At 34.4% G+C, this 12380-nt stretch overlaps 1 protein-coding gene and 2 long non-coding RNA genes across 4 annotated transcripts in view; 1 reads left to right on the top strand and 2 right to left on the bottom strand.

Moving 5' to 3' along the window:
• LOC126369372 (centaurin-gamma-1A) overlaps positions 1-12380 on the top strand; it is a 255711-nt gene that overhangs the window by 133221 nt on the left and 110110 nt on the right. The gene's annotated exons all lie outside the window — the stretch shown is intronic.
• LOC126369461 (uncharacterized) lies at positions 2653-4688 on the bottom strand. The gene is made up of 2 exons (XR_007566709.1): positions 3488-4688; positions 2653-2849 (listed from the first exon to the last, which is right to left on the bottom strand). It is a non-coding gene; the product is annotated as an uncharacterized LOC126369461 (long non-coding RNA).
• On the bottom strand, positions 8843-10598 carry LOC126369453 (uncharacterized). Its single transcript, XR_007566700.1, has 2 exons — positions 9423-10598; positions 8843-9314 (listed from the first exon to the last, which is right to left on the bottom strand). It is a non-coding gene; the product is annotated as an uncharacterized LOC126369453 (long non-coding RNA).

Here is a 12380-nt window from a genome sequence, read left to right as displayed (position 1 = left end):
TAGAATCTGACAATGTGAAACATGTCCAAAGTCCACATTGATAATTTGCCCCCTTCTGATGCAAATCATGTTTGGTGCAAACTAGTGAGATTATTCGCAACGAGTTTTGCGTTTGAATGCGGAATGGGTAAATGACATATTACCTATATAGTAAACTAAAAAAAACTAGATATAAAACAAACAGTAAAAGTGACTAAGTACATATATTACATTTTAGTTTTGAATTTTTATTTGTCTATTAAAGTTACCAAGCTAAAGTTAAAATTTCAAAAGCACTTTTATACTTGCTTCAAAAAGACAATTATGTATATTGTCAACTGAAAAGATAATGAACTAGAAATATATTTATTTCATATAAAGGTGACCTAACAAGAAGCTATTTTAATGAACTAGAAATTTATTTATTTCATATAAAAATAACCTAACAAGAAATTAAAATAAGAATTAGCATCAATCTCAAAATCATCAATCAAGTATTGAGTACTTAGGTAATTATTATTGATGTTCAATGTTCAGTACCACCGTAAATTATTACCTATTAACTATCGAACAAGAGTATAGGAACATTAACGAAGGACGTAATATACGATCCCGACGAACCCGATTACTCTAGCTATATGTAGAGGCAGACGCGACACCAAACACTTCAGGACCCCGATAACGACCCCGCCGGCGTGGTCGACGATTTCCCTCAATCAGCGCTTATCGTCATCGACCCGCCAGGGTCGATTAATTCTTTCAAATATTTTTCCTCTCAGTCGACGCCCTAAGCCGAGGTACGCGCCCAACTGGGCACCCTCAGGCCTGTAGTCTTAAACGCGCTCCCCATATGTCCGGCCAAGTAGGGCCAAGTAGTTGATGCCATCTGCGGCAAATCTACAATAAGACACGTCAAAAAAAAGTACATTAAATTCAGCACCATAAACAGACCAACAATCTGAACTCAAACTGCCCAGTTACCTGAGTACAAAATGTCCGTTACCAGGGCCACACAATATCGTCATCCACCTCATACATCTCGAGGAGGTATTCAACGAGATACAAGTATTCACTGCTTCTTGTTTATTTCATGCTCTAATCCAATTTCGTATTCTAAATGCGGCTCATTATCGTCACGAGACCCGTTTAACTGCTTGTTACAGCATTGCTAGGGTTCCTTAGGGTTCCTTGCCTCATTTTTTTGATGTGAAATATTGTAGAGTATATTAGCCTCACATGGCACTTACTACTTAGCCGGAATTCCTTACGTCCTTCGCTACTTGTACGGAAAAGGAATGGGGTTTTGTTATTGTATGAATTATTTTGTTGGCTTAGTTTTTTTGTTTACTATGGGTACTTATATTAAAAATATAACCAAATGAACAGAGGATACCAAATTAGGCGGAGATTGTTTCTTGGGAAACCGTAAAAAAGAGAGATACATGTGATGTTGGCGCATAGGAAAGGTTACATAGTTAGGCTGGTGTAAAAAGTGTGGAATCTTACTTTGCGTAGGACTTAGGGCTTTCATTTTGGAATGGAGTAAGTATAAAGTGGAGTAGAGGAAGTGTAAGGTGCTTTTGGTCCAAAACCGACCCCATACGAACACCAACTGTTTTATTGGCAGAACGATTTTATTTCTGCTGAAAAGACAAATTTATGTATCAATCAATCAATCAATCAAATCATTTATCGTACAAGTATGATATTTTAGGAGCATATTTGGCCATAATATATTATAGGCATGCAAATTTGTTAGTGTAAGTTAGTACAATTCAAACGAGTCAAAGAGTAAAATTAAAATAGTCAAAATACAATGAAAACATACAATTAAAAATACTCTAATAGTCTGATAGTTACATGTCAAAAATTATGCTCATATTGTAACAGAACGCACCACAATAATCGTCGCGGATGGAGTCATTTAGTTTATTTTCAATAAACTTTAATGTACATCAATGATGTCTTCAAATATTTGACTAAAAGTTAGTACTTAATAGTAACTAAAATGTTTGGCTATGGGGTGAAATATTTTTTCGACATTTATTTATTATTTTCGTCTTTTTGAATTTATATTTTTATCATTATAATATTCTTTTATTTTTAGACTTTAGACAGGGAAAAACCATAATTGGAACTTTGAGAAACATGTAGGCTTTGTTTCACCTTTAGGCTTAATAATTTCATAGAGCTACAAACAAATGGAATTCAGTGGTCTCTGCTTGCCCTGGTGGGAGGTGGGCGTGAGTTTATGTATGTATGTATCTACAAACCAATATGGAAGTGATAATGATATTCTAGTGATTATACCATTATGTATGTCTGTGCCCAGCAGTGGGACGTATATAGGCTGTTTATGTTTATGTATACCATTATGAAACTACTTATTTCTTAATTTGAATCTAATGTTTTCTATAAGCCAACTATTTTTATTAACTTATAAATTCAACGCCATCTGTTAGGAAATAGATTTGGATAAGTGCATCTACTCGTACATAGATGGAGTGGGAAAAGGACTGACATTTGTGAAAAGCAGGACTTCATTTCTAGGCAGCTTGATAGCTAGAAGTCATTGTAGTACCATAGCTTGCCAATAGATGGAGCTGTACGATATCAATAAAAATAATCAACCAGGGTATTATTAATGAAACATACTATTTTTCTCCAAAACTGCTTTATTTACTATTGATGTTCATAATTAACAATGTACCTTTGATGTGAGAAATAGTAGTGTGCTCGTAGGCTTAAATCTTTCATCTTACTAAATCTGTCCGTCATTCACATTTGTTTTCCCATAATTTTCTTTAATATTCTGCAACAGATTCCAGGTTTGGAGTAGATATCTGTCCCTCCTGGATCTTTGGACGATTCTGAAAGTAATTCAAACTGAAATTAGGGGTAAATTCTATGTGTGAGCATAACCACTGTCTAGTACCTACTAAGACAATGACTTGCATTTGCTTATTGTTTCTACAGGTATTATTTGTGATTCACAGGACTCTAATAAACTAATAAAAACATGTAAGTACAATAGGAGTAGGATTCATTCTTATTCTCAAAACAATATGAAGGGAGATCAAATCTCATCATGAAAGCCAGTTTTAACCGAAACCGTTTTGCTAATAACTTTATATTTTATTTATCAGTCCAGAAACTATTGGTTGATTTCATGTCTGGTAGGTATGTAATTTACTAATTATTATATTACTCATCAATAAAACAAGGTTGTTAGTGACTGAGCATGTGTAGGAATCTAAGGAATATTTGAAAAATTTCATCTGTTAATATCTCAATAAATCCTAAACAGATTCAAATAATTCTTGTAGTCTTGATAAGAACTATCTCCCCACACATGGAGTTAAGTAATAAAATTTTGCTTGATTGCTGTTTGATAGTTGAAATTATCATAAGAAAAATTGGAACAAATGGTTGAAACAGTGACTTTTTGCACTACGAATTTCTCTATAAAATACTTAACGAATACAAAAGGTATTTATTAATTTCTTACCTGGCGAGTGAATATTTTATAGGATACATTATAAACATCGTCAAGAAGTCTTCAATCTTACTAATTATTGTAGCTAAAACCCGTACGTTGCATCTTATTTTGTCTTCCTTCCATTATGTTTCCCACTATTCTGTAGTCGTATTAAACACGATCTGAAAGGTTTCATAATTATATTTAACACAAAAAGTACACTAATTGTCCAAACAATACAAACCACACTACTTGATTCAAGTGTTTTGTTTAACTGTGAGAATGAATGAAGGATATGTTCAGTTTACGTCACAGGAATACATAGATTATAAAAAGGTATACGAAATTTTAGAGTTTGTTAATTAGGATTCGAGATAGGGATGTTATTTTGAAAGAATATGTACGAATTTATGGAATAAAATTATTTAAAATACAAAAATAGACATTAGGATAGTTTGAATTTTCGCGGGAGTAGCAAGCACCAAAAGGGTGTCGATGTAAAAATATATGAATGAAGAGTTTTGAGCTGGTATATTTTACAAAATTGAAAATAATAGCTATATTACGTAGTATTTCTTGTTGAAATTGATTTATAAAGCATACGAAGTTCGTACCTATCGTTTAAAATATTATTCTAATTTTTTAGAACTGTAATTCGCGAAAATTGAAAAAATCATGGAAAAAAAAGTAAAACTAAAATAATGCCAAGTGTGAATCGCATTATTTTGAGGGGTTCCGTGCCTACAATTGAAAGAACATTTAGTGAACAAAAACATGAACGTGAATTGATCGTGAATTTTATATTGCTAGTATGTTGTCGTTGTTAATGACAAGCCAAAACATGCATTGGAGGATCGGGTTTGTAGAGTGGGGGATCTTTTTAAATGTTTGATTTATTGTGTTTCTTTGAATTTGTAGTTGTGATGGCAATGGAGATGCATTGTTTTTGAAAGTTTCAGCTACCTGATTGTCACGGTTTAAGAGATATAGAGGAATTTAGGTATTATTCATGGTTTTTGTCTCCAAAAACGGAACCGTTTTTGGATTGTTGACAAGGTGTTGTATTGTACGCGTTTTAGACCCTAAAATAGAACAATCCAGAAGTCACGCCACTTTTCGCGTACACAGAGAAACAGCCAATAAGGTTGAGGAGCTTGGTTTGTGTAGATTATGTAAATTACAGATGTGTGCGAGAAACGTCAGGCAAATGGTCGAGCGAGTGTTTGGCTTTTTAGAAATTCTACAAAATTGGATATATTTTTTATCTAAAATTCTGCAGTTCTGATTTGATAAATTAAATAGAATTTGATTAAATAAATAACATCATTAGTATTATAGTCTACTTAAGAATAAAAATAAAATTAAATGAATATTTTTATGTCAATAGGAAGTATGAGATTTTCAATAAATACCTCGATTGTCAATGTCGGGTAAATGTCATTTGTATGTTTTTGATGCGCTAGTGGTAGCAATATCGCGATTGCCTGAGAGATGGGACGGAGCATAACGGGTATAAAAGGGGTTTTGCACGATTTTTTGGAAAACTTCGTTCGTGACATTAGCAGCAGGAGGTGCTGCCGGTTTTAGAAAATTCAAGTCGGACTAGAGTTTCTGTAAGTTGGTAGGGATTCGTTCTGCTGGATTACCAGCTGTCGCGACTTTTGAGAGCTCCGTAGCTCTGGATTACAGTGCGCGATTGTTATTTTGTCAAAATATGTAAATTTGCTCTTTAATCAGCTATTCGAACCTTCCGTGGTGTAGCTGATCGTCTACCGCGCTAGAATAGGGATTAGAATTAGTTTCCGTGCGTAGATTACGTGAAATATTTAGGGTTTTGTCCGACAAAAGTCCGCGGAGTGCGCTGTAGGGACCTTGTTAGGTTTTAAAATAGGAAGTGTGGTGTACTAATTACCTTTTTCTTTCAGGCATCGTTGGAAACAGGTCTGAGATCATCAGATCTCAGACGACAGGTACAATTTTACGCTAAAGATAGGGCCCGATAGGAGTAGGATGTGTCAAAAGTGTGTAGGGAAGCTTGCGAACATAGGGACCATGTGCTGCTTGTGATTGTTTACCTTTGTTTGTGTTTTGTTATTATTTATGTTATTATATATGTAGTTTATGTATGTTTATCTATTTAACTTTTTGACAGACACTTTACTGACGCGTAGGGAATGACTGCTTGCGATATTCTGACTGGACTTTATTTTTCTTATTGGTTATGTTTGGACTGTGTGTCAATGTTTACAATGAAAATTGTACATATTGCCGCATAGACTGGACAAGAATGTTCTGCTTGTAGTTCTGTGTGTTGGGATCCACATTTCGAGGTAATATAATTATTGCTTGGAGATGGGGAGATTAGTATGCAGAATGAGGTATCCTTGTTTTAGAGGTAACCTCATGGATTTAGATTTTTACTTTATATTGCGAACCTAGACTGTTGGTCCAGGTTGGATTGTAATCTTGCTGTGTTTTATTGTAGTTAGAATTCCCCTGAGGATTCTATTCGAAAACCAATCTGAAGTTACACAGGGTGAACCTTTATGGTTTACGGCCTGCTACCTCACTGTGTCAATGTAGAATAATTGTAGGAACAGTTGTTGTTACCACTGTAACATGGTTCTGGATTGTTCTATAGTGGTGCTTTGGGAGATACAGCTATCTACAGGAGTGGGGCGGTGAGATATTATTATCCATGACCTTCTTTCTGATATTGGGACAGGATGACCATCCGCCAATATGAGATGAAGCTAGATAATCAGTATCGAGCCAGCGCTGCGACTTGGATAGTCAGGTTGGATTGCCTCCTCCTGATGAGCGGTTGTGCGTGGCGATGCTTTCGAGTATGAAGACTCTAGCCGATGCCATATAATCAGTATTGTATGGTATGGGTCAACTTTGTCCTCTTGTGTTATAATGTAAATTTATTATGACCCACTCTGGACCTATCAGCTCATTGTGGCTTATCAAGCCATGTAAATAATACAATTAATTACTAATTTGAATTGAATTATAAAAGTCTGGATACCATGAGATGAAGGTAATGGTATTGATAATGGCTTTTGAATAAACTTATATATTTTGAATCTGTGTTGTTATTTCACCTATGTGACTTAACATGACTTCTATATACTTACTGTATTGTCTGGGCCTGCCTGGCTTGATTACACTGATATACAAACCAATTCAACACAATTTATTTGTGTTATTTTACTATTCATCTACCTAATAATACCTTAATGTCACTGTTGCTAGTTTGTGACATACCTAACTTTACAACCTATACCTTGTCCAGGGGTTTACCTGGCCTGATTTCACTATGCAACTTGTTTGCTTACTAACATGCAATTTTATTGCAATAATGCATTTATGCATAACAATTACATCCAGTTTGACTGCATATATTCTTGTGATTCATGGTTGGTGTCATATTCATGACCATCCATCTCACACTCATACTTATTCCTATGGCTGGTGTTATTGCAATGCCGCTGAAGCCATAGTAGGGACGTTAGGGACATTTTTGCTTAGTATACTCGGGGTCAATCCAGTTCGGTAGTCTCTGCTTCTGTTGATCCTCTTGCACTGTGGTGTATTGGGGGGAGGACAGTGATGAGTAGCTGCGTATTGCCTTCGGTTGCTAAGTCGCTCATTCGTTTTGTTAGGGACCTTTTGCTTAGTATATTTGGGGTCAATCCAGTTCGGTAGTCACTGCTTCTGTTGATCCTCTTGCACTGTGGTGTATTGGGGGGAGGACAGTGATGAGTAGCTGTACATTGGCTTCCGGTTGCTAAGTCGCTCACATACTTACCTTTTTGCGCCATGGCTATGGTGCTAACTATGCATCACAATGAGTTGTGTTGTTAGATTGGATGTAAATCTGTCTGACTTAAATAATTTTATTACATATGTGAAATTGGTGTTGGGAAACTCTTCCCTTTACCTACCAACTATTTACCTAATGCTCCTGATATGTCACATTTATGTGCTTATCATTCCATAAAAAACCTATATGTTTCTTTCGGAGAGGGGCCTAAATCAGGGTAGGGCCTCATTCGCCGGTGAGCGTGGTCGGGGCTCGAAACGGCACCCTATACTATTACATTGTTGTTATGGGATTCAAATCCTTTTCCTGTGTTCCTAGATCTTTTACAATAATAAAATCTAATCCCTAACCATATTTTAAATAACTAACTTATTTCTTACCTTCTTGTAAGTCTCACTTGTTTAATTATAAGCTTTAATCAGTGTCATTAAGTTTAGGTTTGCTTGGCGTTGACTTGACTGTTTTTAAATTATAAATACTTATAATATCTCACATCCCATTGCCCTATTACTTAGATAATTTCTTGTCTTTCTCACTTACCATAGTGACATAATTATAACCTATTTGTATTGTTATTAAGTATATATGTAGTACATTAATTTAGTATTATTCTTTATTTACATGCCCTCAATAACATGCATTCATATCTGACTCAGCTACCTTCATATAAAAGAATTTGAGTTACTACAAAACACAACATAAGGTCCTACCTTTATACTAGACGATCACAACAATAATAATGGCCAATTTAATCACTTAGTTTGACTATAACCCAGGGTCGAATCCTGGTCAGTTTAGTCGTGGATTGAGTGTGTGGGGTTAATAAGTATTATATGTAAGGGGGGGTCGTTACAATTTGGTGCCGTGACCAGGATATGAGGTCCCAAATGCTGGGAAAAGATTGGATGTCTTGGGGGCGTGAAATTTGATATGTATGTGTATATAACTAGGGGTTTATAAAGATGTGAAATGTTTATGTATGTGTAATCTAAGGGAGACATAAAGATGTGTATGTATGGTTAAAATAAAGTGGGGGCGTGAAAATTTATATGTATGTATGTAAAACTAGGGCTTATAAATGTGTGAAGTGTTTATGTATGTATTAATGTAACCTAGGAAAGGCGTAAAGTTATGTATGTATCTTTATAGTGATGAGGGGGCGTAAAGTTATGTATGTACCTCAAGAATTATATGGGGTGTAAAGCTATGTATGTACATCAAGAATGATGAGGACTCGTAAAGTTATGTATGTACATCAGTAATGATGTGGAGGTGTAAAGCTATGTATGTACATCAATAATGATGTGGAGGCGTAAAGTTATGTATGTACCTCAAGAATTATATGGGGGCGTAAAGCTATGTATGTACTTAGAGAATTATGTGGGGGCGTGAAGCTATGTATGTATCTTAAATGTCCAGCAGGGGGCGTTCTATTTTTGTGAATAGTAAGGGTCTGAGACTAACCTACCAACCCTGATATCATAAAGGGGTGAAGTTTGTGTTAAAACGGTTCAATCTTATGTTTTAATTATCAATTATTATAAATAAGAGACTGATTATCATCAATATTCTAATGTTATTTCATATTATAATAAGTACAGTTGTCATATTCTGCTTGTTTTTGTTTATTATTATTTCACTTTAATTTCACTGTGTATGTCCATGTTATTTTTGTTTTATCTCACTGTGCATGTTTATATTGTTCTATGTGTCACTTTCAGTATCCTCTTACTGTGGCCAAGACACCTTTAGCCTAACCACGGTCACATGAGTCTGTGTGATTGGCAGTAAGAAAATCCTTCCTACACCTTCTCCTTCCACTATCCGCCTGTTGCCTTAGGTCTCATGGTGCAGGTATCCCGCCCTATGTATCTATTTATATAATTTCTGTGTAGGTATGGCTAGGGCTAGGGCTGTAGGACGATAGGCAGTTTGACTTGCTAGCATTGTAGGGTTTCATTCTTGCATAGTTAGGCAGGGCTATATTATCATTCCGAAGCTGTAGGTTATGTAGAAACATGCGCGTAACTGAAAACAAAATAAAATAGCATTGTAAGCATGTTTTGAACAAGATGCAAGTGAAGGTTTTCCAACGTACAGGCGTATTATTTTAAGTAACCAAACTTTTATAATTACCTTGTGTCATCTTTTATATGTTTTTACTAGGTAGAATCTTCTTATTTACGATGATTTCTTTAATAATCACGACGAAATAATCGTATTACAACAGATGGTTCTCTCCAGTTGTCAATTTGACATTAAATTTGTTTGTTTTTGGTTCATCTAAGTACGTAGACAAGGATCATCTTACATACAGCCTTGTTTTAAGTTCATAGTTTGACAAAGGCAAACATTTTTTTATTAAATAAGCGTGTTTATTTAGTATTTTCATAGATACAATTTATCTATGGCTATAGTATGTAATTTGTGATGTTTTGATGTAGGTTTATCTTACTTTTATAATAAAATAATTAACAAAATCGATCGATCTAAACTAAAATCGATATTAATCGGTTCGTGTATAGAAGCTTTATTTTGACTGCCATCTGGTGACGAGTAAGAGTATTAGTTTGACATTTTATTAGATAGACTTCGCATAGAGTCTCATATCGACGGACAAATTATTAGTTCCGTTGTTCACCGTTAGAGTGCGTTGATATGCATTATTTAATTGTTTTGTTTTTTTAGCGTATTTTTTATATATTAGGGATTAAAAATTAGATATGGATTTTAATTTTTTTTTTTTTTATTTGCTTGTTTTTGTATGTTTAGTTTATTAGTGTAAAAGTGTTGTTGATCGCGGTTGTGATACGCGGGTAATTTAAATAGGGTTACTATTGACCACGGTAGGTAATTTAGCTAGGGTTAGTGTTGTTCTAGGTTATTTAATCAGGTCAATAATCGGAAGGGTCAATAACCGGAAGGGTCAATAATCAAAAAGGGTCACTGGTAGAGAGGGTATTGATACGGAGTCATTGATACCGAGTCAAGGACATGGGGTCATTGATCGGGGTCATTGATTGGTTTATTGGTCAAGGTCATTCATACCGGGTCATTGACACGGGGTCATTGATCGGTTTTATTGGTCAAGGTCATTGATACCGGGGGTCATTAGTCGAGGTCTTTGCCGAGGTCAGGGATAAGTGGTCGTTGACCGGATTATAGGTTAGGTTATTGACTTGACCTACTTCCATTAGTTCCAATGTTCTCTCATAGATGGCGCTAGTTGTATTGAAATCATTATCTCTATATTATTATATATTATCTCTATATTTAGATTAGATTTAACTTGATAGGATTTAATAAATTATTTTAATATTTTATTTTATTCGATTATATTTAATTTACTTATATTTTTATATTTTTTTTACTTTTGTTTATTTATTTCTTAAATAACGAATTTAATTTAAAATAATTTAAATAATAGTGGTTAAATGTCTATATTTATTTAAATTTTTAGGTAATTAATTGTATTCAATTACGTTTTAATTATTATATTAAAATTAGTGTATATTATTATTCCCTTTTACATATTTATAATTTTACCACGTTTGTGTTTTTAAGGGAGTAGGCAGAAGTAATTTTATTTTATATTTTAAATTTAGGGAAGTAATTAGGAAACATTTTATGATACTTGTATACTTATATGAGTATACTTATATATTATTATGATCGTAGTATTCATAGAAAAAAAAAACAAAATACTTACCTATTCTTAAATATTGCTATTATTATATTATTATTTTTACACTTGATTCTGTTTGTCGAATAATTGACAAATAGAAATTAAGTACATTTAAGTTTTCAGATCGACCAGAGATTTAGTTAACTGCAAATAAGAACTGATCTGTGAATTTCTATAACAAAAGCAAAGTGATTTTTTTTTTAATTACAAATTATTAAGTAGCAGAGGTACGTTACAGTGATTTTGTGTAATAGTGAACATTTATCAGTGTTTTTTTTTTTTTAGTGAATGTGTAATTATGTGTAAATAGTGAATCATTTGTAAATAGTTAATTAATAGTGGAAATCATCCACAGTGATTCATTTTTTTTTTCTTTTTTAATTTACTTTCATACATTTTGATTCCATTAAACTAAATATTAAAAAGTGGTAAATAATAAATTAATAACAATGCCAAAAGAAACTAAGAAGACCAGAGCTGCCCAAGCGCGCAAAAATACCAATGTGGTAGAAGCTGCTACGCCTAGTATTGCCTTATCAAAGCAGAAAGTTAATCCCATCAAGATTTTCTCGCGTATGATGCAACGTGCTATGAGCATAATCAATACTAAGATCGGACAACTTGAACAACAAATAAAAGCTACATCGTCATCGGGATCGTCTACAGAATTATCTGAACCACATTCTCAAGAGGCTGTTGCCAATTACACACCTTCCACACCAATTGCACATTCCAGCGTTGCACCTATTTACTATCCAATGAGCCACGTCCTACCTGAGAAGCCTAAATTTCCTTCTAAAAACAAACATCCAGTGACATTCATCGAAGATTTAATGGCGTATTTGAAAAAGATTCCACCAGGCGCAGGGAATGTTATCGATCTTATCATAGAATGTTTAGAGGGAGAAACAAGGAACTGGGCACGAATATACAAGGATAGATGGGTTCAACTAGAAGATTTCAAGAGGGACTTCCTGGATACTTATTGGGGAGAGGCTGAACAAAATAATTTGAGAAGGCAAATAGTACACAATACCTGGGATAGTACTAAATCAACAATGCTGAGCCATTTCATTACGTTATGCGGTCAAGCCAAGATGTTAACTTATCCAATTCAAGAAAGACAACTGATCAGCGACATCATGCATCATTTTCCGAGTGAAGTTCAGTATGCATGGGCCACGAGCCGAAGCACATCAATTCTTGAGGCAACAGAGTTCCTGCGGAAGCTTGATGACATCAACAAACAAACCAATTTAAATCGTCAACCAAGTTACGAGTACAATCAACCAAGTTATGTGCCGCACAGCGAACGTCAACAACATTCTGCAGCACCTCAACAGTATCGTAGTAACAAGAATAATTTCAATCGGAAGAAGCAATACAACAATCAACCTCCTGTTCAACAA

The sequence above is a fragment of the Pectinophora gossypiella genome, chromosome 9, assembly GCF_024362695.1.
Source record: "Pectinophora gossypiella chromosome 9, ilPecGoss1.1, whole genome shotgun sequence".
Taxonomy (NCBI): Eukaryota; Metazoa; Arthropoda; class Insecta; order Lepidoptera; family Gelechiidae; genus Pectinophora; species Pectinophora gossypiella.
The sequence above is the reverse complement of the archived record's forward strand: the minus strand, read 5'-3'. Positions and strand labels throughout refer to the sequence as shown.